The sequence below is a fragment of the Typopeltis vanoorti genome, chromosome 24, assembly GCF_054136105.1.
Source record: "Typopeltis vanoorti isolate ZY-2024b chromosome 24, IOZ_Tvanoo_1.0, whole genome shotgun sequence".
NCBI lineage: Eukaryota > Metazoa > Arthropoda > Arachnida > Uropygi > Thelyphonidae > Typopeltis > Typopeltis vanoorti.
In genome coordinates, this window is record NC_143572.1 from 11,259,381 (window position 1) to 11,284,097 (window position 24,717).

Sequence of the window (24,717 nt, forward strand, 5' to 3'; positions counted from 1 at the left end):
AATAGTTAATAATTGGAATTGTTCGATTAACGCTTTAGATTAAAAACAAATGAACTGCAATCTAATGCGTTGTCAGAATTATCACATGCAGCTAGACTCGCCTATATTCGATTGCGAATCTCATTGCACAAAATTAATAATGGAAAACTTATGTACAAAGATTATTAAACAGTATAATTTCAGCCTGTGTCACAGGCATCTTCAGTACATTTTAAGCTCAAAGTAAACAATAACTGACAATTCCAAAAAGCACCACCTAAGTAGTTGGTGTAAGATAACTAAAAAGGTCAATAAATTTCCTAACAAAAAAAAAAATGTATACAATAAAAAGTTAGGAAAAATTAGCTGATTTATAAAGTACTATCTCCCATAAAGGTGATAGACATAAGCCGACAGATCTGTTTAAGTTAGGAGAATGACGTAAAGTTTCACATGCTTCTTTATAAAGGCATTCCATGAGGAACCGACTTTTGTGAAGAACTCGTCTTTCTCTAATGAACTCTGTGTCTAGTGAAGATGGCATGTTCTGCAAGTCCAGACTTTTCAGGTTTAAAGTATTCAAAAGTTTGGTGTTCTTCTAGCCGAATAGAGGCAGATCTTCCTGTTTGTCCGAAATAAGATAATCCACAAGAGTACGGAATCTGGTAGACACCTGGATGATTAAGATGTGGAAGCTTGTCCTTAGGAGAAGTGAGAAAGGTGGAGAATTTTCTAAACGGTCGAAAAGCAACAAAAATATTCAGTGGCTTTAAAACTTTTGCTATACATTCACTAATGCCTTGTACATAAGGGATAGGAATGCGCATTATTTCTTCTGTATTTGAAGAGGAAGACATATTAAAACTACTCAAAGCTCTTTTAATGAAGCAATTCTTATAACCATTAGATAGAAAGGAAGAAGTTATATTGCAGTTGTTTCTGTAAAAGATCGTCTGAAGAACAAAAGGAGCGGGCCCGATGAACCAGTGTTTTAATAGCTCCTGCCTTTTGACTGGGATGGTGATGAGATTCAGCATGAATATAATGGCCTGTATGGGTCTTCTTTCTATAGACTGAGAAATGTAGGTTACCATCTGGTTGACAAAGAATTAGAAGATCTAAAAAGGCTAACTGCTTATTTGATTCTACTTCTAGGGTAAACTGGATCCTAGGATTAAGTGCATTTAACTTAGTGAGAAACAGTTGAAGTTCATCAGAAGAGCCATTCCATACAGCAAAAATGTCATCGACATATCTGAACCAATGAGTAGGTCTGGGAGAAATGTTGTCAAAGATACATTGTTCAAAATGTTCCATAAAGAAATTGGAGATAGCAGGAGAAAGAGGACTGCCCATTGCTGTTCCTTCAATTTGTTGATACAACTTATTTTTAAAGGAAAAATAACCAGAATATATTACAAAAATCAAATAATTTTACAATGTCTGAAGGAAATTCCTGTTGCAGTAATTCAATGCTTTCAGAAAGAGGCATATTTGTAAATAAAGAAACAACATCTAAACTGATCATGATATCAGAAACGTCCAAATGAAGATCTGCAATTTTATTTTTGAAATCCGAAGTATTTTTTATATAAGTATCAGTTCTTCTAGTTGAAGAGGAGAGTAAATTTGATAAAAATTTTGAGATTTTGTAAGTGGAGCAACCTATACAATCTACGAATGGTCTCAACGGAATGCCTGGTTTATGAACTTTCTGAAGACCATACAATCTAGGTGGACGACCGAAGAAGGTTTGAATTCACAAGGCATTAGTGAACATATAGCAAAAGTTTTAAAGCCACTGAATATTTTTGTTGCCTTTCGACCATTTAGAAAAATCTCCACCTTTCTCACTTCTCCTAAGGACAAGATTCCACATCTTAATTATCCAGGTGTCTACCAGATTCTGTGCTCTTCTAGCCGAATGTTCTTCTACCAGATTGCTGTTCTTCAAGCCGAATAGAGGCAGATCTTTCCATTTGTCCGAAATAAGATAATCCATAAGAGCACAGAATCTGGTAGACACCTGGATGATTAAAATGTGGAAGCTTGTCCTTAGGAGAAGTGAGAAAGGTGGAGATTTTCCTAATGGTCGAAAGGCAACAAAAATATTCAGTGGTTTAAAACTTTTGCTATACGTTCACTGATGCCTTGTACATAAGGGATAGTAATGTGCGTTATTTCTTCTGTGTTTGAAGAGGAAGACATATTAAAACTACTCAAAGTTCTTTTAATGAAGCAATTCTTATAACCATAAGATCATCAAATTTACTCTCCTCTTCAACTAGAAGAACTGATACTTATATAAAAAATACTTTGGATTTCAAAAATAAAATTTCAGATCTTCATTTGGACGTTTCTGATATCATGATCAATTTGGATGTTGTTTCTTTATTTACAAATGTGCCTCTTTCTGAAAGCATTGAATTACTACAACAGGAATTTCCTTCAGACATTGTAAATGTATTTGATTTTGTAATAAATTCTGGTTATTTTTCCTTTAAAAATAAGTTATATCAACAAATTGAAGGAACAGCAATGGGTAATCCTCTTTCTCCTGCTATCACCAATTTCTTTATGGAACATTTTGAACAATGTATTTTTGACAACATTTCTCCCAGACCTACTCATTGGTTCAGATATGTCGATGACATTTTTGCTGTATGGAATGGCTCTTCGGATGAACTTCAACAATTTCTCACTAAGTTAAACGCATTTCATCCTAGGATCAAGTTTACGCTAGAAGTAGAATCAAATAAGCAGGTTAGCCTTTTTAGATCTTCTAATTCTTCGCCAACCAGATGGTAACCTACATTTCTCAGTTTATAGAAAGAAGACTCATACAGGCCATTATATCCATGCGGAATCTCATCACCATCCAATCAAAAGGCAGGAACTATTAAAACACTGGTTCATCGGGACCACTCCTTTTGTTCTTCAGACTATCTTTTACAGAAAGAACTACAATATATAACTTCTTCCTTTCTATCTAATGGTTATAAGAATTGCTTCATTAAAAGAGCTTTGAGTAGTTTTAATATGTCTTCCTCTTCAAATTCTGTGCTCTTATGGATTATCTTATTTCGGACAAATGGAAAGATCTGCCTCTATTCGGCTAGAAGAACACCAATCTTATATCGAATACTTTAATCCTGAAAAGTCTGGACTTGCAGAACATGCCATCTTCACTAGACACAGAGTTCATTGGAGAAAGACAAGAGCTCTTCACAAAAGTCAGTTTCTCATGGAACGCCTTTATAAAGAAACATGTGAAACTCTATTTCATTCTCCTAACTTAAACAGATCCAACAGCTTATGTCTATCCCCTTTATGGGAGATAGTACTTTATAAATCAGCTAATCTTTCCTAACTTTTTATTGTATATATTTTTTATTTATTTTTTTAATTTTTTTTTTGTTAGGAAATTTATTGATCTTTTTAGTTATCTTACGCCAGCTACTTAGGTGGTGCTTTTTGGAATTGCCAGTTATTGTTTAATTTGAGCTTAAAATGTACCGAAAATGCCCACAGGCGAAAATTATACTATTAAATAATCTTTGTATGCGAGTTTTCCGTTATTAATTTTGTATCGATATGTCTACTCGTGGTATACCTCTTTTAAAACTTATTCTCACTGCATGTTACAAGTGATTCCGACACTGCTCGTTTGGGCAGTGTATCGTATGTTTGCACGCATTATTTCTGTGAGATACGAAACTTTAATTATTGGTGCATGGTGAGAGTGAACTATTTTTTGTAAATCTTATTTTTTATTGTTAAAATAACATATAATTATTTATTTATTTATTATAGATACAAGGCTGAATTATGATGAGTGTACTGTTGAAAATATGAAAAGAATTATATTTCTTCAATTATTGTTATACGAAACAAATGCACTGTGATCTAACACAGTGTCAGAATTATCCATTAGGCGAATTGCAGATAGACTCGCCGATATTCTTTTGCACTTCTCATTGCACTTTACAAATGATTCCGACACTGCTCATTTGGGCAGTGTATTGTATGCTTGCACGCATTATTTCTGTGAGATACGAAACTTTTATTATTGGTGCGTGGTGAGGGTGAAATATTTTTAATAAAGCAATTTTTTAATATGTAAATTTATTTATTAATAAATTGGTTACTGATTAGGAAAAAATTTTTTTTTTATTTTTATTTTGTATATGCAGCACCCCCACTTAAAAATTTAAACTGGCCACCACTGCATCACACCAACCTCCATGTAGTAGGAAGACTAATCATGGGAGGTCCACTCAATCAGAAACATTTATTAACCCCCTACACACACACTACCACCTTCACTAACTAAAATGTCTATCTTATTGCCCCTTTACTAACTATCCACCAAACTCTGTGATTTAACTTAACTTCTCCCCATAACCAAAATGAAAGAGTTTTGATATCTATATCTCATTATAGCATCAAAGCTATATTCAATCTTTGCAGCACTTGTTATATTGCCACTAATTTCAGTCCACTGCCATCACCCCCAAACCTTGAATCTCATCCTTCTGAAGCACAGTTACACTAATAGTACACAGCATTATATTTCTGCACTTAAATACAATTTTACAAGCCTTACATTTTAGGCTTCACAAAGACGGGCCCTTTTCATGGCATGTTCCATGACAGATGATTTGATGACACCCTAATTTCTGCATGAATGTTCTCCTTCAGCTATTGGATTGACTGGAGCTTGTTGACTTACACTTTCTCCTTTAATCCCAGGAAGAAGTCGAAAGCCATTATCTTTAGAACATGTTTGCTAATTAGCTACAGATCTTTGCAAACTTATTTGCTCGCCAAAAATGTGCCTAGGAGTTCCATAATGATTTTTAAAATAAAACTGCATGATTTTGGTTCATTGTTGGGCTTGAACAATTCCATGATTAATTTCCCAAATGTTCCTTAGAATAACTGAAAAAAAGTAAAATTAAAAAATTAATAATCAAAAAAGTATCCACATTTTAAGCCACTTCTTGACTTATGGGCCATCCTGTATAACGAGACAATTGGAGTATCCATAATTATAGAATCACGTGTATCACAGTACAAATTAATATACTGTATAGATATTTCATCTTGCACATCCAGCTGGCCTGATTGGCCGAGTAGTTAGTGTATCTGCCCTCCAGCCAAAAGGCTGCAGATTCAAATTTCGCCGTGGGCATGGATGTTTGTGATTATCTGTGAAAATACTAGTAGTGGTGGACAGCAGGTGGTGTTGGTGTAGATGATGATTGTAGTCACAGTTCATTGGTTGGTGGATTGAGTGGTGGAGGCAGAGAGTTGTGGAGTAGGTGTTCTCCCTCGATGAGTCTTTGGACTCCCTGGAGGTGTCACATAATAATATTGTAAGACATCATTAGTGTGAGCAGAGAATAACAGTATGGAATTTGAATAAAAGCAAGAGTGTGAGTTACACTGGAATCCCTATATACAGTCATCCCTCAACTTATGTTCTTTCGAAGATACGTCCGTGATCCCATAATGGAATAAATAATATTTGACTATACTTTCAAACAAGACGCAAGTGAGCGTAAAGTAAAAAGGTTTTTATTTAGCAACAATGCAGTGACAACAGCACATTCAGCAGCAACTTCCCTCAGAAGTCAGCACTTGGCTTCAACAGTTCCTCTGTTGATTTTATGTTTGAAAAATATGTTCTTTGTGTATTTATCATTAAATATTTTGCGATATTTTGTGCAACATGGCCCCTACACGCCCAATTAAAAAGCCTAGTGAAGAATCACAGAAAAAGAGGCGTGCAATTGATCTGGAAACGAAGTTGCAAGTTCAACGATAGTGACGAGGCTACAACAAGATCCTATCAGTGATTGGAAAAGCTACTTCCATCATGCATAGAGGACCTGAACCAAAAGCGCATACCTCTTAGCACTATGACCATAACTGCGAAGGCACTAAGTCACTTCAACATGTTGAAGGAGGAAACAGGGCCTGATTACAGCTACAAATTCAATGCTTCTTCAGGTTGGTTCATGAGATTCAAGCACCGTTTTGCACTGCACAATGTGTAAATATATAATGCGAATCTGCAAGTTCCAACGAGAAGGCTGCCAAGGAGTTTGTGAAAAAATTGAATAAAATTATTACGGAGGAAAATTATTTGCCACAGCAAATATTTAATATGGATGAGACCTCTTTGTTTCAAAAAAAAAATGCCTGAGCAAACAATTCATCCACAAAAAGCTAAAATCTATGCCTGGTTTCAAAGTTCTTAAAGACCATGTTATGATTCTGTTAGGGGGTAATGTGGCTGGATATAAACTGAAACCATTTGTGATATGGCACAGTGAGAATCCATGAGCCTTCAAAAACATTAGGAAGCATATTCTTCCAGTTCATTAGCGAAGATATAAGAAGTCATGGATGGCACAAAAATTGTTTGCAGATGCCTTAATCAACTGTTATGCAAGTGAAATGGAAAGCTATTGTGTGAAAGAAAATGTAGAATTTAAAATTTTATTAATTCTAGATAATGCTCCAGGTCATCTGTCTTATACTGGTGATCTTCACCAAGTTCAAGGTCATGTTTCTCCCTCCAAATACTACATCATTGATCCAACCGATAGATCAGGGAGTTCTAGTAGTGTTTAAGGTTTATTATCTATGGAGAACTTTTTCACAAGCCATTTCTACCATTGAAGGAAATGACCAGACTCACGTGCAATTCTGGAAAGCATTCAATATTTATCATTCTATTAAAAATATTGCTGTAGTTTGGGACGAAGTGATAAAAAGATTTGTACGCGATTTTGGAAGTTTTGAAAAAAAATGAAGACCTTTGTAAATTGAGTGAAGAAATAATGGGCCTAGCAAACAACCTGAATCTCGAAGTGAATGATGACGACATAGTTCAACTCACAGGAAGTGCCCCTGAAGAGTTGACCAATGAAGAATTGGTCGAACTAGAGGAACAACGTGTTGCAGAAGAGGAAAGAGGGAAACGAGGAGAGGTAGTTAAACAATTCACAGTGAAGGGTCTTGAAGAAATGTTCTCTGCAGTTAGTGATGTTCTTAAAATGGTTGAAGACATGGACCCCAATGGTGAACTCTACTAATTAGTAGAAAGGAAAGTATATGATGCATTTGCTTGCTATAAACAAATTTATGATGAAAAGAAGAAGAGGAATAAGCAAAGCACACCCGACATTTTCATCAAAAAAACAAAACAAAGGTTACACCAGAAGAGCCACAGCCTGGTCCAGCATATAGGGAAGGTAATGAAGCTTTGATTGTGGAGGATGATTTGAGTGATTATTCTTCTGTTTTATAGTGGCAGTAATGCACAGTACATTTTTATAAGGTTTAAAAATTAAAATGACAGTATACTTATTACTGTTAAGTCCCTAGCCCCTATAACTCTGTTGATTTAATGTATCAACTTATGTCCAAACCAACTTACGACCTGCCTTATGGAACGGAATCCTGACATAATGACTGTAGACTAAATTGACAAAACATTAGGGATAGGAATTATGGGAAATTGAAATTGGCATCTCCCACACAGAGTGAAATGTACCCAAACCGAATGCAGACATTGGGGTTTCCCAACAGCGTATCACAATTAATGAACATGGGTAAATGTGGCAAACTTAGCAACTTTGATTGTGGACATATTATCGGTGCAAGACGGATGGGTCATTCTGTCACCCAAGGTGGTAAGAACCTTAGGGTTCTTAAGGGCAACCATATCAAGGGTCTATCGCAAGTATGCATTTAATGGATGTACCAGCACCCGGTGAACAAGTGGTGGCCGACCACAAGTCATTGATGACCAGGGTCGACAGACTGTCCAGGCTCGTACGAACCAACAGCAAGTAATGGATATGGATCCAAATATTAACCAAAGAATGCTTGTTTGCCAAGATCTAGAGAGTCTTTATCGTAGAATTTATGCTTATAAGAAAAAAACAAACTGTTCAAATGACTCTTAATAATATTTTTTTGATAAAAAATTGCAGTAACTAATGTAGGTACAAGCATTTACTTTGCATTTATTTTTTATCTTTCCTAAAAGAGAACCATATGAAACGAATTATTAATACAGTAATCGATCATGGAAGAATTGCAATTTTTACCATTGAATATGTTTGATTAATGTGATTTTAATATATGTGGTAACATCGACGGATTAATTAATCACATTAATCAAGGGATACCTGTATACTGATGCATCCTCCATTGCTTCAGTTGTAACTCCAATGAACCTAATTTATTGCATAAGGCCTTCATCAGACCCTCCCAAACAGGATATGTATACTGATAAGCATTATGGAAAGGGGCCAGTATCCACACAGTTTCAGCCTTTATTACTTCCTCGGTCTAAGCCAGACCCGAGGAGATACTGAGAGTTAAATCAATGTGGAAGTCATATTTTCCACATACAAGTATGGAGTTTCACCATATCAAACTACTTTTGATAATTGGTGCATTATTTTTTCTTGGTCAGAAAGTAAATTGTTCCTTTACAAGAAATTATATTTATTTTAATCTTCTACCCAAGTGTTCGCATACTAGTTTGTATGTGAAGTATCTTCAGGACTACACCACTTATACATAGCATGCCCACTACCATATATAGATGTGTGTCCAAAAGGGGTGTGCTGTGAATTACAGGATACTGAGGTAACCAGATGCAAAGTCAACAGTGCCTATATACAAGTAACCTAGTTGTGAAGATACTTCACATACAAAGTTTTGTGTGCTGATGCTTGGGCAGTGGCATAGCTTGGAGTTTGGTGTCACTCGCAAATTTGTCTAAGCACCTTTTCTAGAATAACAATCAATTTCAATAATTGATAAAATATACTGCCACTGACACCCTTCTGACATCAATGCCAAAGAATTCCTATATTATGGAAAATAATGGATATGCATGGATGAAGGATTAAAACAAAAAATATTACTTCTTGTGAAGTAGAATTCATACATACACTTTTCTGGATTTTGCAATAGGTTAGATATTAGACTAAAAGGCTTATTGCTATCAAGGAGGTTATCAAGCAGCAGTATCAAGAAATTTGATACTGCTGCTGGAATTACAAGTGGGATTTTACTTGTAACCTAGAAGAAGGCTATAAGGAGTTGATAATGTGATCATTACTATTCAACCAATAAACCCATGATATTAATAAGGAATAGCAATGAGATATTCAGTTATTTGCAAATAATATAAAAGCTAGGATTAGTAGTGGGTGGGTATTAGTAATGTTACCGAAGAAGTAAGAGTCTCCATAGCTCAGTCAGTATAGACGAAGCCCTTTGGTCGGAAAGACCTGGGTTTCATTGCCATCTATGATGTGAGGAACCTTTATCTGTCTCATACGGAGGTAGAGGGTTTTTTCTACCAGAAATTCAGGTTTTTCATCCCTCAGAATAAGCAAACCGGCCTAGGAACACATGAATCTACAGTCAAAAATACATACTTAGAAGTCCCTCATTGGAGGGCACAATCTCAAATGGTCCTAAGGATGGGAAAAACTGGGAGGAACCTCCACACAACAACACCAACAACCAAAGTAATTCTTGAAGAGAAGTTCGTCCCAGAAGCCGCACAGAGAAGGGATGAGTGAGAGAGAGAGAAGTAAATAAGTGAGATAATGGTATTATACTCATTTTTAAGAATAATAAAGAAAGATGTGCCATTAATGTACTTCGAGATGTACTAGAGAAAATGTAAATGTGAAGGGGGGGGAAGCTGCAAGGCCCATATAGTTCTAGATAAGAAACATATTTTTCAACTCGTAAATAGAGATAGTATACTAAACTGAAATAAAATAATGCTTTGTCAAGATCGGATATTTTTATTACAAAATGTGAGGAATTTTTTTTGTTAAAAGAGTCACCGTCAGATGTGGCGTTTTAAAAGTTTAGCTAAATATTTGGAAAGGAGGTAAGTTCATGTCAGCTATTATCAGACAGATGGGTGCCAACTTGATAAATTTTCAGTAGTCCATATAATCTATGAATAAAAGGGTGGTGAGACTTAAGTTGCTTCTTTAAATCTTCAACCAATGAAATGTGCATGTGATAAATCACTTCTCTCATTGTGAGAGGGCTCAGTAGGATCCCTGTTTCTGAATATGTACAGGAGTCTGATAAAAGAGCAGAGATTTTAGCATCGTGATCAATGGAGATTCACAACAACTGAACCATTTTTCTCTGCTTACAGGAAAAGTACATCTTTAACAATGATGATTCCAAAGCACTTCTCATTCTAGAAGTTTTGTAGAAAAAATATCCAAGTTCCAGATAAACTATTCTTACCTCTTTGCTAGCTTAGATGCAATATCATTATTTACAAACATATGAACTGAAGAATCCATTTCTCATCTAGAAGAGCTGATTCCACCAGATAGTACAAAATTATTTCAGTAATGCCTCCAATCCTTCTCCTTCCAGACAAGTTCTACATCCAAAAATATGGTCTGCTTAGAGGTTCTTTACCACCACTACTTGCAAACTTGTACACGGAAAAGTTTGAAAGAAAGCTTTATCAAAGCCAATATGGACTGAGACAATACATTTGTTATTTGGAAACATAAACAAGATTATCTAAATTTTGCTTTCTAAAGTCCCCATTCAAAAATTCATTCTCCATTGAAAAGGAAACAAATAGCAAATTCCTTTTTCCCCCCAGATGTTTTAATATCATTACAAAGCTAGATGGCAGCATATCAGGTATTTACAGGAAACAAGCTCATACTTGCATATATTATTGTTATTATGGAGTGATTGAGACAGTCTTCCCATGCCCCCCCCCCACACACACCAGTAGTGTTAGCTTGTGGTACATTGCTGGTGCTTCAGACAAAAGAAGCCCAGAGATGATTCACAGGTAACACGAAGCTAAAGTCCACAATAGACTAAAGATCCCATGCCTAATTCTCGTGTCTTATAATTGCCATCACAAGCATGGCCTGGCAAACCTATATCCGGCCTGGCCTCAAGGAGATCACCCAAAGTGTACCTGATGCAGAATACTCCATAGGTATTAAAGTTCAAAATACCACCATCTATAATGTCTACAAACCACCATCACAATCCTGGCCTGATCAGATAGACCGGCCACCACCTCACCCTGCTATCTATGCTGGTGACTTCAACTCTCATCACACCATGTGGGGCTATTCCTCTAACAACCAGGACGGTAATAATCTAGTTAACTGGATGGATACATATAACCTGTATTTGATTTACAATGCCAAGCAGTACAGCACTCTCCACTCAGCCAGATGGAACCTTCACATGGGTGGAATTGCTCTAATGGTTTGCTCTATTTGTTTCTCAAATGCATTCCAGTTGGACCTGTGCATAGTCTCTAAAGACCACCCTCTGCCAACAACCAGAACCATCCTCAACAAATTCCCTAATAGTCAGCATTGTCCTACACTAATAGACAGGCACATCAATCCCAGTCATTAACAGAACACCAATCCTTAGATGGAACCTTCACAGGTCCAACTGGAATGCATTTGAGAAACAAATAGAGCAATTCCACCCACCCCTAATTACTATCCAAGATTTGTTAAACTAATCAAAACTGCAGCCAAAGCCTCTATTCCTAGAGGTTACAGAAAACAATACATTCCATGATGGAGTAGAGAAACTGAGGAACTTTTAGCCAAATATGAAGAGACTGAAGACCCAACTGTTGCTAAGGAGCTCATAGCAATGCTGGATAAAAACAGAAAGGAAAGATGGATCTCAACCATCCGTGAACTTGATTTCACCACATCTAGCTGGAAAAGCTGGTCACTTCTAAGAAAATTAGGTGGGGAAGAACTAACAACAGAGATAACTCCTGATCAAGTGGCTAATCATTTATTGAAAACCTCCAAGATTGAAATCAGGAAATCTATCAGGAAAATTACTGTGCAATCTTCCATCAAATTCTGAAATGAGGCCTGAACTTATACACCCGGTATCCTGGGAAGAGGTACAGGTAGTCTTAAAACTCACCAAGAATGGCAAGACTGCAGGAGTGGATGGTATCCTCCCCAAGTTTCTAAAACATCTCAGTCATCAAGGCCAAACATGGCTGGTCACCCTTTTCTCAAATATTATAATGACTGGAAAACTACCAAATCTGTGGCAGGAAGCCAAAATAACTGCTGTGTCCAAACCAGGAAAAGATCCAAATGATGTCAAAAATCTATCTCCTTGCTTTGCTCCACCTTTAAACTCTTTGAAAGAATTCTCCTTAAAAGAATTTCACCACTCATTGAAAGAGCACTCCCGATTCAACAAGCTGGCTTCAGGCCGGGAAGGAGTTGCTGTGACCAGGTCTTGGTCCTGACAACACAGATTGAAGTAGGCTTCCAAACTTAAATCAGGAGCCACTTTCATTGACCTAACATCAGCTTATGACACAGTCTAGATCAGGGGCCTCCTCCTAAAGCAAGGAAATATTATAAGGTGCAAAAAAACTTTCCAGCTTTTTGAATCCATTCTCTCTAAAAGAAAGGATCTGGGTCCATATTGGCAGAAAAAAAGAGCAGGCCCAGATTCATTCACAACAGTCTCCCACAGGGCTTTGTGTTATCCCCTTTACTCTTTAACATCTACGTGTACTACTTATCACATACCAGCTCAAGCAAGTATATGTACGCTGATGACCTAGCGATCCTACATCAATCTACCTCCTTTGCCAACCTGGAATCAACCTTGAACACAGACCTGAACATCCTGGAAGTGTACTTCAAGCAGTGGTACTTGAAGCCAAATCCAACAGGTGAAAATTGTTCAAGTGAAAAACTGTGTCCACAGTATTTCACCTGAACAATGCAGACACAAATCGACACCTCAACCTTTCTTTCTGTGGAAAAATGGTAGAACACAAGCCTCACACGAAATACCGTGGAATGAGCCTGGACAGAAGCCTAACCTATAAAAGGCACATCACCAACCTGTCCAACAAAATTAAAACGAGAAACAATATGATTTCAAGGCTTGCTGGAACAACCTGGAGTTGTGGTGCAGAAGTCCTAAGGTAATACTAGCCCTCACATTCTATGCAGCAGAATATTGTGCCCCTGTCTGGGAAAGAAGTGCACACACTAACATTATAGAGACCCAGCTAAACTCTACCATGACACAATTAGTGAGACGGTGAGAAGCGCCCCTCTATCTCCTGGCTGCATGTCCTATCTAACATTGTTCCACCAAACATACGGAGAAGACAAGCCTTGATTAAAGAATTAATAAAGCAATGAGCAACCCACTCCTGCCCCTGCACCAGACTCTCAATAAATCCACCTAGTCTTCACCTAAAATCTAGAAAGCCTTTCTGGTCCATGGATGAACTCTCTTCAGCTGCCCTGCCATCAACACCTGACATGTGGAGAGAATACTGGTCTAACAATCTCCCAACAAACTGTGGTCTGCAGCCTGGTTTTGCTCTTCCTAGGAAGATTTGGTCAATTAGCAGGATCAGAACTAACCAGGACAGATGTGGTTACCTACTACATAAATGGAGGCTGTTAGACCACCTTTACTGTGATTGTTCTCCAGTGGCTTAGACGATTACTCATATTGTGAACAACTGCCCAAAGTGCCAATTTTGGGGTGGTGGCCTACAGGTCCACAAGGTGAAGGATGAGGCCTTGGATTGGCTTTCCAGACTGAACATTGACTTGTAGCTGTTCTATATTCCTTTTGCCATAAGAATAAATAAATTATTATTATTATGTGACACCTCCAAGGAGTCCAAAGACTCATCGAGGGAAGGCATCCACTCCACAACTCTGTCTCCACAAACTACAGCAAATTGCAACTACCATCATTATCTTTACCAATGCCATCTACTGGCTGCTGCCACCAACATTTCTATTTTCACAGACAATCCAAAATATCCATGCACACAGCGGGATTCAAACATCATCAAAGCAGCTCCACGATGAGTCTGTTGACTACATAGAGGTTACCAAATAATAAAAGAGTAGGGCTATTACACATCCATAAGGATGATACTATTAAAAAGAAGAAAGAATTCAATCTTCTCTTTTACCATTTTTTTTTTTCAAAATGAGTTCCCAAAAAAATGTCTTAAAAATGTATAAACAGAAAATCTGCAACTACTGCCACAAAATCCCATACAAATGCTCATCATCTTACTGTACATTAAAGAGCCTCTGGAAATATGATCATCATTGAGAAACATCATACATCACCCATACCAGTAGTCACACCTTCCCTTAAACTCATTCACACTAGATACACTCACCAACTGTTCCACACACGCTCACTCATTGCTCTAAGATAGAAATCTGGCTTGCATTCCTTTATTAATCATAGACAAGCTTCCATGGATGCCCACTTATCATCTTCCCACTTTCCATATAACAAAAATTTCATCCACCAGTATTCTATAACACTCTTTCAGAAGTTTATATGCTTACCCTCTTTCTATTGTTTCCTAGTGTCTGTGGTTCACATACTCTCAATCTGTCTTCTACATAATCTACATTCCACAATCTGATTGTAGATTTTTGTAACTTCCTATACACCTTCTCCACAACTTTATCTCTTTGGAACCAGAATACCAAATGTGCACCTCAGAATCCAAGTGTGGTGATATATCAAGATCTTGAAGTGGCAAAATAACTTGCTTCCTTAAATATTAATGTTTGCATCATCACTGCAATTATTCCATGAGTTCTGTTTGTACTTTTTTGTATGTGACCTTTGAATTCCAATTTCCTATCCACAATAACTCCAGGATTCCAAACTCATTGGTCTCTCCAAGAATAACTCATTTAATATATACCATTGGAAATCTCATCACACAAAAGTGCATAACTTTATAGTTACTAACATCGAACTGTCAGCCATTTGCCCATAGTTCTAGCTTATTCAAATCATTCTCCATGTGCTGCATAGTATCCCTGATTGTCATGCCTATTTTTGAATTATCAGTAAACAACTGACCCCCCCCCCCCCCATGTATAAATTGAACAATAATGTTCAATCTATCATCCAAGGACTGATCCCTGGGGTAAACCACTGGTCACCTTAAATCTGGCACATTCACCTCAGCCACATACATCATTTTCTGATACCTCAGCTACCCTTATCCAATCAATTTATATTCCAATACTGTATCCTCGAGTTTATGCAACAGCCTTCCATGTGATATCCTCTCAAATGCCTCAGCAAAGTCTAACAGTGCTATAGCATATCCATTCCCTTCTTGCAAACTAGCCAGAAGATATGCAGTTAGATACATAATACACTGGGCTCATAGTCTTAGTTGTTTCAACCATAAATCCAAAACAATGAATCAGGCCAGTTGTATATCAGATGTAATGGTGATTGTGTTAGAGAGAGATTGGATTGATAAAAATAAGAATCTTTCCAGAGAGTAGCAGAAGTTTGTTAAGTGGCAGTTCTGCTTCCATAACGTCACATTTTCAAATAGGGTATAGGAATGGTAGATGTTAAACCAGCAAGTTGTGTATGAGAGAGAGCAATATCTCAAAGGAATAGAATGACAAGCAATGTACCATTTGATTCTGTTCATGGATAACCACTGTATAATTGATATATACTGACAACACTTAAGGATGTGAGAGGAGAGTCAGCCACATGAGCATGGAGAGTGGCAAATGAGTAAAATGTGCTGAAAGATTATAAGTAAGATGACACTAAATGTATTCAAAACAAGGAATGACAAATATGTGGTCTACAGAGAGCTTCGGCTCCTGTGATGAGCCTTGCAACCTCATTACATTAGAGATTTGGAAATACTATCTGTGTTAGTAATTACTAAAAAACAATTTTTTCCTCCTTAACAAATCCACATTGTAAAGAAGCCTCCATAGTGTAGTTGGAAGAACAATGCAAAGTTGTTCTTCCAATACACAATGAAAAAAGTTTGATTCAAATTATAATGAGAAGAATCATTATATGGACTTTTTGAAAGCAAGTTAGTCAATCTAATATAGAAGAAACTTTTCTCTCCCAGAAACTCAAGTTTTACATTAAGCATAGAGGCAAACTGGCCAGAGAACATATATAATTAACAGACAAAAATACTATTAATGGGTAGATGATATAATATGTAACATGAAGTAGTGCAATGTGCCCTTCCATGATGAGTCCATGAGGGTATCAAGAAAAATAATTCTGCTTATCAGTACAATGTTGGATTTCAATCCTCATCAACCTAATACTATATAACTACCACTCCACTCCATTCTAGATACATAAACTGGAAATACATAATTTGAAACTTCAGTCCTTCAATCCTATGAAGTGAAACAATTTTACTCTTTCCATTCCTCTGGAACCTTTCCTTTTGTAAAGAATGTAAACAGTACGTAAAATGAGTTGGTAATTCTTTTGAACATTCCCTAAAAACACATGCCAATATGCCATCAAGTCCAACTGCTTTATTGGCATAGTATATTTATAATATGCCTCTCATACCTTCCACTCGCTCATTCATTACTATAACTTGCCCTAAAATTACATCCCTGCTCAATCTTTCTACAAGTTCACACTCAACAGAATGAAATACACTGATGATGTCCTCATATAATAATGGTATTTAATAGATGAAGTACATAATGAGTGCATTATGTAGTTCACAATGTGGGCCTCCTGCAATGAGTCCTCACACTCCATGGAAGTTTCATCACAGGAGGAACACACTAACCATTATTCACAAAATACTTCTAGCTTTCCTTAAACTAATTCACTGACAGAGCATTCTCCCAACAAATATCATCATCCCACAATCAAGTTTTCTTTATATTCTTAAAGAACGCCAAGATTTTTCTTTGCCTCATTCACTAAGTGCTGCTAATACTATACTTCTACTTTTCCCATGATATCAACATCCTAGTTTGATTTTTATACTCCTCATGTAAATGATTATTGTTCCTTAACTTAACTTCCTTCATCCAGAATGCCTGTGTAATTTCACTATTCATTTATTTTACACTTATCCTATTTAACCTCCTAATTTTAGGAATCCATTCAAGCTTTCCTGATGTTGAACATTCCATAATCAAATAATACTGATCTCATTTACACCTAAGTAATTACTTATCCATCTCAGCAGCATATCCAGAAGAAGTGATGACTAGACATCTCCAATTTAGGAGATGTCTAATTACAATAGAATTCTCGGAAAAGTCAACCAATAGTCTATCCATATACTGTGTTATAGGTTTTCAGCCTTTCATGTTTGAAAATCTATTGCACGATATCGCGTGTTTACTTATATTAAGGGAAGCAAATGAATATACTCAATGGAATATGCATAGAAAACCCCTCACATTTAGCGGTGGAACTACGATTCACGTATGCTCCATTTCAGCAATAAGCCTTCGTATACCCCCTGAGGATTTCATTCAAGCCTCTAAAACCCTGACAGTGCAGGATATCGCGGTCTGGTAGTTATGACACTCACTGCACATAAGTAAACACAGAAAGTCAAAAGGTAACAAACATTATTTAAAGGTTATCAAACATATACGAAATAATTTTAGTTGTTGTTTTTCACACCTATTTCACACTATGACAGGAAAAGATGTGCTTTTGAATAAGTTGATACGGTTGGTTTTACATTAATAAACTTCTGTTATTGCAATTATACTACTACACACGATATTTCTTAAAGCACAGTTCATCTGATTAAAACACCGCAAAAGCACGTAGATGTTCCACTATTCTGTGAGATGCACAAGTATATGCAACATCCACTAGGGCTAATGAAAAGTGATCATAAGAAGTTGCTATTCAGCATACGAATTTTGCAAAATTACAAAAATTCACTTACAAAATATGTGATTTATCTGATATTCAGCTGAGCAATTATGAATATCCCAAGAGAACGCAGAGTGTAATGTACGTTTTTGGTGACAATAGGTATTTTACAGTGCGTCTTTTTTTCTCCTATTTATAAACATAATAATTATACGAAATTTAAACATATACTGATTATTAGACGTCAGAGGATTTACTTATATACCTGTTGTAATTATTATTACCACGGACCGCGAGAGACAGAAACTCGTCAAGAGAAGTTGAGTTCCTGTCTCTCAAGTTCTCTGGTAATATAAAGATAATAATAAAGATGATGATGATAATAATAATAATAATAATAATAATAATAGTTATAATAGTAGCTCTTACTATCATAATTAACGTATTTTGTCCTTCAATAAATGCGGTGATGGAGCACTCTGGCAATGCATTCCAGTCATTCATATATCAACCACACCAGAAAGTCACAGTTTTCTTGAATTTATTCACACTGCCTACACTCACCGCCTCAAAAGGCAAGCAATTCCAATCATGTACTGCTCTATGAGAGAAAAATATACAGTAGTTCTTACTCTCTTTCTTGACTACATCATTCTCATGGAATTTCTTAACTACATCATTCTCATGGAAGTTGGATATCCAATTTCCATGGATGCACTCTCGTCCTCTTCCCATCCTCAATAAACATAAAAATTCCATTTACTGGTGTCCTCCTGTTTGACCATTTCAGAAATTTATATATCACTATCATATCATCGATCTCTCTCATGTTTGCTACTGTCTGCACGCCACAAATTCCTAATCTGTTTTCATAATCTACATTCCAGAACCTCTATATGGTATTAGTATTACTTCCAAACATCCATGAAGTCTGAAGACTCATCACAAGAGGTTGAACATTCATGGCTCACAATAACTATCATACTTTGTCTTCAATATATTCAATAATAGAGCACTCACCACCCAATTCTGACAATGCATTCCAGTCATTCACCAGCACAAACAAAAAAATCTCCTTTCTGTTTCCATATCACATGACATTTGTACAGTTTTCAGGGATGATCTCTTGTTTATACCTCACCCATTATTTTATGGAATATCATAATGGGTGTCATATATTTTTCAATATAGGACAAGTAGTCATAGCTTCTGTGTAGATCTTGAAAGTGGAGTGTGCCGTCCACGGCACTATACCGTTCGAAGAAAAAACGCCGTAATTCCATTCTAGCTGCCAGCTGGAGGAACTTTCACTAAGCTTTTTTTGACCAGTCCCCGAGTTTCAAAACAAACAAAAAAATCTCCTTTCTGTTTCCATATCACATGACATTTGTACAGTTTTCAGGGATGATCTCTTGTTTATACCTCACCCATTATTTTATGGAATATCATAATGGGTGTCATATATTTTTCAATATAGGACAAGTAGTCATAGCTTCTGTGTAGATCTTGAAAGTGGAGTGTGCCGTCCACGGCACTATACCGTTCGAAGAAAAAACGCCGTAATTCCATTCTAGCTGCCAGCTGGAGGAACTTTCACTAAGCTTTTTTTGACCAGTCCCCGAGTTAGTCTATCTCTGGCTCAGGGAAGAATGTTTCTCCCGGAAACTCTGGTTTTTCGTACCGTCAACTCAATAAAATTGCCCGTAGAACCCACACTACAGTCAGACAGTAAACACAGGGTTCGGATTAGGGACAATGAAATGGCAACACTTCTCAGCTGCCTCTCTTCACTGGATGCCATGTATAATTAGTAATTGTCTTGGACCAACTGTCACTGATTAGCCACCGGTAGAGACTGAACTTCCCCCTCATTATTCAACAGTAGATGGGGCTAAAATGGCATCTCCTACCCCTTACAGAAATAAAAGGTATTAGCTGAGTTTTTGACAAGTTGTAAAATAGCTAAGGCCATCTGCGGGAGTTGTCTAATAGGGCGATTTGCAGCAGTGTTGGGACCAGATTTTTTTCATGGGGAGGGTGAATGAATGAAATGAATTCCCAGAATTAGTTGTGATAATTCCCAGAATTTTGTCATTCAATAAATGCGTTAATGGAGCACTCTGGTGATGCATTCCAGTCATTCATATATCAACCACACCAGAAAGTCACACTTTTCTTGAATTTATTCACACTACCTACACTCACCTACTTATATAATAGGCTCCTCTCACCAACTTATATATCTCGATCATAACACCTCTCCTCTTACCATTTGCAAAGCTATGAAGACCACATTCCATCAATCTGTTTTCATATTCATTGTTCTGGAGCCCTGACACAGTCTTAATTTTTCACCTTTAGACCTTCCCTGATTTATGCATTCTGCATAGACCACAGACTTAATTTTATTGCAAAATAAAATGGTAAAACTGATATTCTGGGAACAACCCTCACTTATGCAGGCAGCATGGACAAAACACAAAATATTTAAGGTGAAACACTTATGCCACTACAGAGTAATGTTAAAACATTACTACAGCCCAACCTATAGAGTAACTAGAACAACATACCAGATAACAAGATCACAGTCAACAAACTACATAACATAAATGTACAACAATCACAACTACAAAGCCACCGAAACTTCTACCTACCTGACATGATAAACAAACTGCCGTTCGACGACAGAAACCAAGGGACATACAGAGAGCTGAAACAGGCGCTATATAAATATTATAGCGAGAATGAAAATTAGAGAAATTTCTGTTTCTCTCTCTCTCTCTCTCTCTCTCACACACACACACTCGCGCGCGCGCGCACACGCACACACACACACAAAACTTAAGACAAACCCCTCTCAAAAAACACCACTGCAAGAACACAAACAAACACCCCATGTTCAAATCCAACCCTACTTGCAAAATAAAAAGTTAAACTGTGTAATAGCAGTTGAAGCCTTCCAAGCACATACCAACAAACAGTAAAATCAACACCTGGCTTGCGACCAATATAGAAACATAACCACGAAACCACCGCCATCTATTATCTTCCTCAAATAAGCTCTACAAAGCTTCGAGGAAGAAATCAGAAATGCCATCCAAATTATTATTATTCTTATATTAGTTATTCACTTTTTAAAAAAATCTGTATAATCGTCACTGTTAATATTAGAATATGTGTTGTAAATGCATAACACAGAGGCAAAGAGTGTTATCAAAATTATTAATTGAAATCCAATGTAGAAAAATTTCGTAAAATTATACTCAAGATAACTATTTCACATACATGTGTAAATATTCTAGCAATAAATAAAAATATTATTTATTTAAAGAAAAAAAATTATTATCCAGGCCTCCATGGAGCCAAAAGACTCATCTCTCAAAACTTTAATATAAGCCTTTGGGTCACAATGTATACTATGTGAGTTATTCAAGACTTCACTGGTTATGAACAATTGTATTCGTGTAATGTTTTGTAAATGTTATATATACATAAATGGCCTGTATAGCTCAGTGTAAGTGGCGCTTGCATCCTCTACGCTACGTCGCTCGAAGTCAGACTTAAGTTCAAGTCTAATAGCCGACTACAGGAACTTTATCTAAGCGATTCCGGAGTTAGTCGATCTCTGGCACGGTCAATCGGGTTTTTCTTCCCGGAAACTCGAGTGGTTCATCACGTAAACTAAAGAAAATCGACCGTAGTACCCACATTATTTCAGGCAGTAACATATCTTGTTAGGGTTAGGTACCAAGATATAGCAGCACTTGTTGCTATAATTAGTGATAGACATGGTCAGCTATCTCTGATTGGCTACCAATGGAAATTGAACTGCCCACTCAGTCTCCAAAAGCTAGATAGGGTATAAAGGCCTCGCCTACTTCCTATAAGGGAATAAAAGGCGTTAGCTGATTTATATATATATATATATATATATATATAAATTACTGGCAATTGACATTTATCTCTTTAGCGGTGAGGCAAGATGCTTTTCATATTCCCCGCTATCTGTTGTGGTTACAGTGAGGGTAAAATTTATGAGCAGTTTGCTCGCCCTGAATGGGCGTGGAGATTATGCATCTCTATAAGAGGCTAATATAGCTTTTGGTCTTCTATATTTGAACATGTCCGTCGCCTCGCATGCTGCAGCTTACTGAACCAAATCGTTGGGATGTGTGGACGTCTTTAGGAAAAACTTGGATGCTAAGGATTGTAGAAAAGAGAAAATATAGGGAATATATGTGTCTCTAAGAAGTCGATTGTTTCTAACATACCACGGGGCGTTCAGAATCATTCTCAAGCACTTGTTCTGCACTCGTTGTATCTTGTATAATGTTAATATTAGAGGTGTGGCTCCAGGCTGGAGAGGCATAGGTGATTATAGGACAAATCGTCATCTGGTATACTTGCAATTTGATTCTGTTGCTGAGCATGCTACTTCTATTAATTACCGGATAGATCTGAGCTATAACTTTACATGCCTTTGCGCACATAGACCTGATGTATTGGTTGAAAGATAGCTTTTTGTCGAGAATTACACCCAGGTAATTTGTTTCTGTCTGCCAGAGAATTTTAGTATTGAATAGTAACACATCTCCTGCAGGAGACATTGGCCATTTTGAGAAAAGAACGGCTGAGCTTTTCCGGGGGGGGGGGTTTGACTTCCAATCTCCCCTTGGAGAACCAACCTTCCAGCTTTAGAAGGTTTTCTTGAAGCTTTCTTGTAATGAAATGGGGTCTGAGAGATCTGGTTAGTATTGCCGTATCGTCCGCATAGAGGGCTAAAATGGAAGTCATCAGATTGTGTGGGATGTCTGAAATGTATACAGAAAACAGCAATGGAGCCAGTAAAGATCCCTGTGGCACTCCAGCAAAGATATGGTGGTTGGGACGATGTAGAACCGTTGATTTTAACTTGCATTGATCTATTCTGAAAATATGAATGGATTAGATGAACTATTTTTAGTGAGATACCGGCTGAGATAAATTTGTGCAGGAGTCCAAAATGCCAGATTTTGTCAAATGCATTGGATAGGTCTAGGAAAACAGCTCCTGTGCACTGGCGCCAGTTGTAACTAGTAGTGATGAATTTGACAATACTGTGGATTTGCTGGGTAGTACTATGGTGTTGCCGAAAACCAAACTGCCCTTTTGGGAGGATGTTTAGGTTATTTACTGAGGTTTGGAGTCGTGAGAGGATGACCTTCTCTGCAACCCAGATTGGAGATGAGACTGATTGGACGATAATTCTGCAGTAAGTGTGGGTCTTTGCCTGGCTTATGTATAAGAATTACATCAGCCAGTTTCCAGGTGGAAGGAAAATAGTGAAATCTTAAGATTGCATTTATTATACTGGTCAGGTGCACTACAGCTTTTCGAGGCAGCAGCTTGATCACCCTGTTTGAGATGCCGTCTGGTCCAGGAGCTTTATTGTTCTTAAGTTTTTAATAATATCATATAAATCAACAGGTGATGTGGGTGCAATATGGTCAGCACTAGTATCTGGGAGATTTAATGCATGTCCGACCTGTCTGTGGATTTTGTACAAGTGATTGAAATCTAACTTGTTATCAAGAAGGTTTGCACTGCTCCTCAAGATTCTTTAGTATGGATTCTGCCTTATCTGCATCTGTATGGACTAGGCCCTGATTTGAGATTATGGTGGGAAGGGATCTGTTTTTATTTTTGATGTTTCTCAGTAACCCCCAGATACAGTGATCAATAGGTGAGATAGAGGTTAACTTTTTATCCAAAAATTGGTTTCTATAAGTTTTAAGTGCATCTCTTACTGCTCCATTCAATCTATTAAGCACTGTCTTGTCCTGAGGAGCACGAGTGTTACGAAATCTCTTCCTAGCTCTGTTCTTCTCTCTGATCAGGTCCATTATATCCTCAGGCAAACGACCAGGCTTGGGACTAGGTTTGTGGAAGGTTGCAACCGTTATAGCGGACTTAATCTGTTAGGTGAGGCTAGTCACTGTAGATTCCACATCTTGTGGTGTACATATGTGAGGAACGGGTCCAATTTGATCCCTAAGTGCTTTGGACAATCTCTCCCACGATATGCCTGAATGAGAGGGAATATATAAATTATTATTATCGCTATTATTATATGTATGTAATTTATCTGAGACAATATCATGTTATTATTATTATTATTATTATTATCCATTATTCAAAAATTATGTGTAATCTTCATTGTTAATATTAGAATAACAGGTGTTGAAAATATAGATGCAATAAAGTATTATTATCAAACTTTTAATTGAAATGCAATTTACAAAATGAATCACATATGCAGCACTTAGTGCTAAATTTTGTAAAAATAACAAGTTGGTATGTCACTGAAGATGATTACTGTAATTATGTAAATATTTTAGAAATCAATAAAAAACGTTATATATTATTATGATATATAATATTATTATTATCAGGGGAAATGGCGCTTGCGTACTCTGTGTTAGGTCGCCCGAAGTTAGAACTTAGGTTCGAGTATAGTCGCCAACTGGAGGAAATTTTTCTCTTCTCTTCGACCGATTCCTGAGTTAGTCGATCTCTGGCACAGGCAAGCGTGTTTTTCGTCCACTAAACTCAAGAAAATAGACCGAAGTACCCACATTATTTCAGAGAGTAACATATCTTGTTAGGGTTAGGTACAAAGAGATGGCAGCACTTATTTGCCAGCCTCTTCATCGGTGGCTGACTATAATTAGTGATAGACATGGGCCAGCTCTCTCTGATTGGCTACTGGTGGAGATTAAACTGCCCATTCAGTCTCCAAAAGCTAGATAGGGTATGAAGGCCTCGCCTACCCTATAAGGGAATAAAAGGCGTTATTTGATATATTATTATTAGTAGTAGTATGATTATTATATTTGGTGTTATTGCATCTGTCTTGATGGTTCAAATTCATTTTTATTGTGTTCTTCTTTTTGAACTAATTAGGCGACTTTTTTTTTCATTGTGGCAGTCTTTCTATGT

General features: G+C 37.0%; 1 protein-coding gene across 9 annotated transcripts in view; it reads right to left on the minus strand.

Moving 5' to 3' along the window:
- LOC150092925 (RWD domain-containing protein 4) overlaps window positions 1-18,390 on the minus strand; it is a 143,784-nt gene extending 125,394 nt beyond the window's left edge. For 4 of the 9 annotated variants that reach the window (XM_090413359.1, XM_090413360.1, XM_090413358.1 and 1 more), the window contains exon 1: window positions 17,539-17,721. The gene's annotated coding sequence lies outside the window, so the exon portion shown is untranslated. Of the gene's footprint in view, window positions 1-17,309; window positions 17,370-17,538; window positions 17,722-17,812; window positions 17,829-18,168; window positions 18,323-18,371 lie in introns of those variants that run through there. The other 5 variants (XM_090413362.1, XM_090413361.1, XM_090413365.1 and 2 more) reach the window with 4 other exon arrangements.
- Between the last annotated feature and the right edge of the window lie 6,327 nt (window positions 18,391-24,717).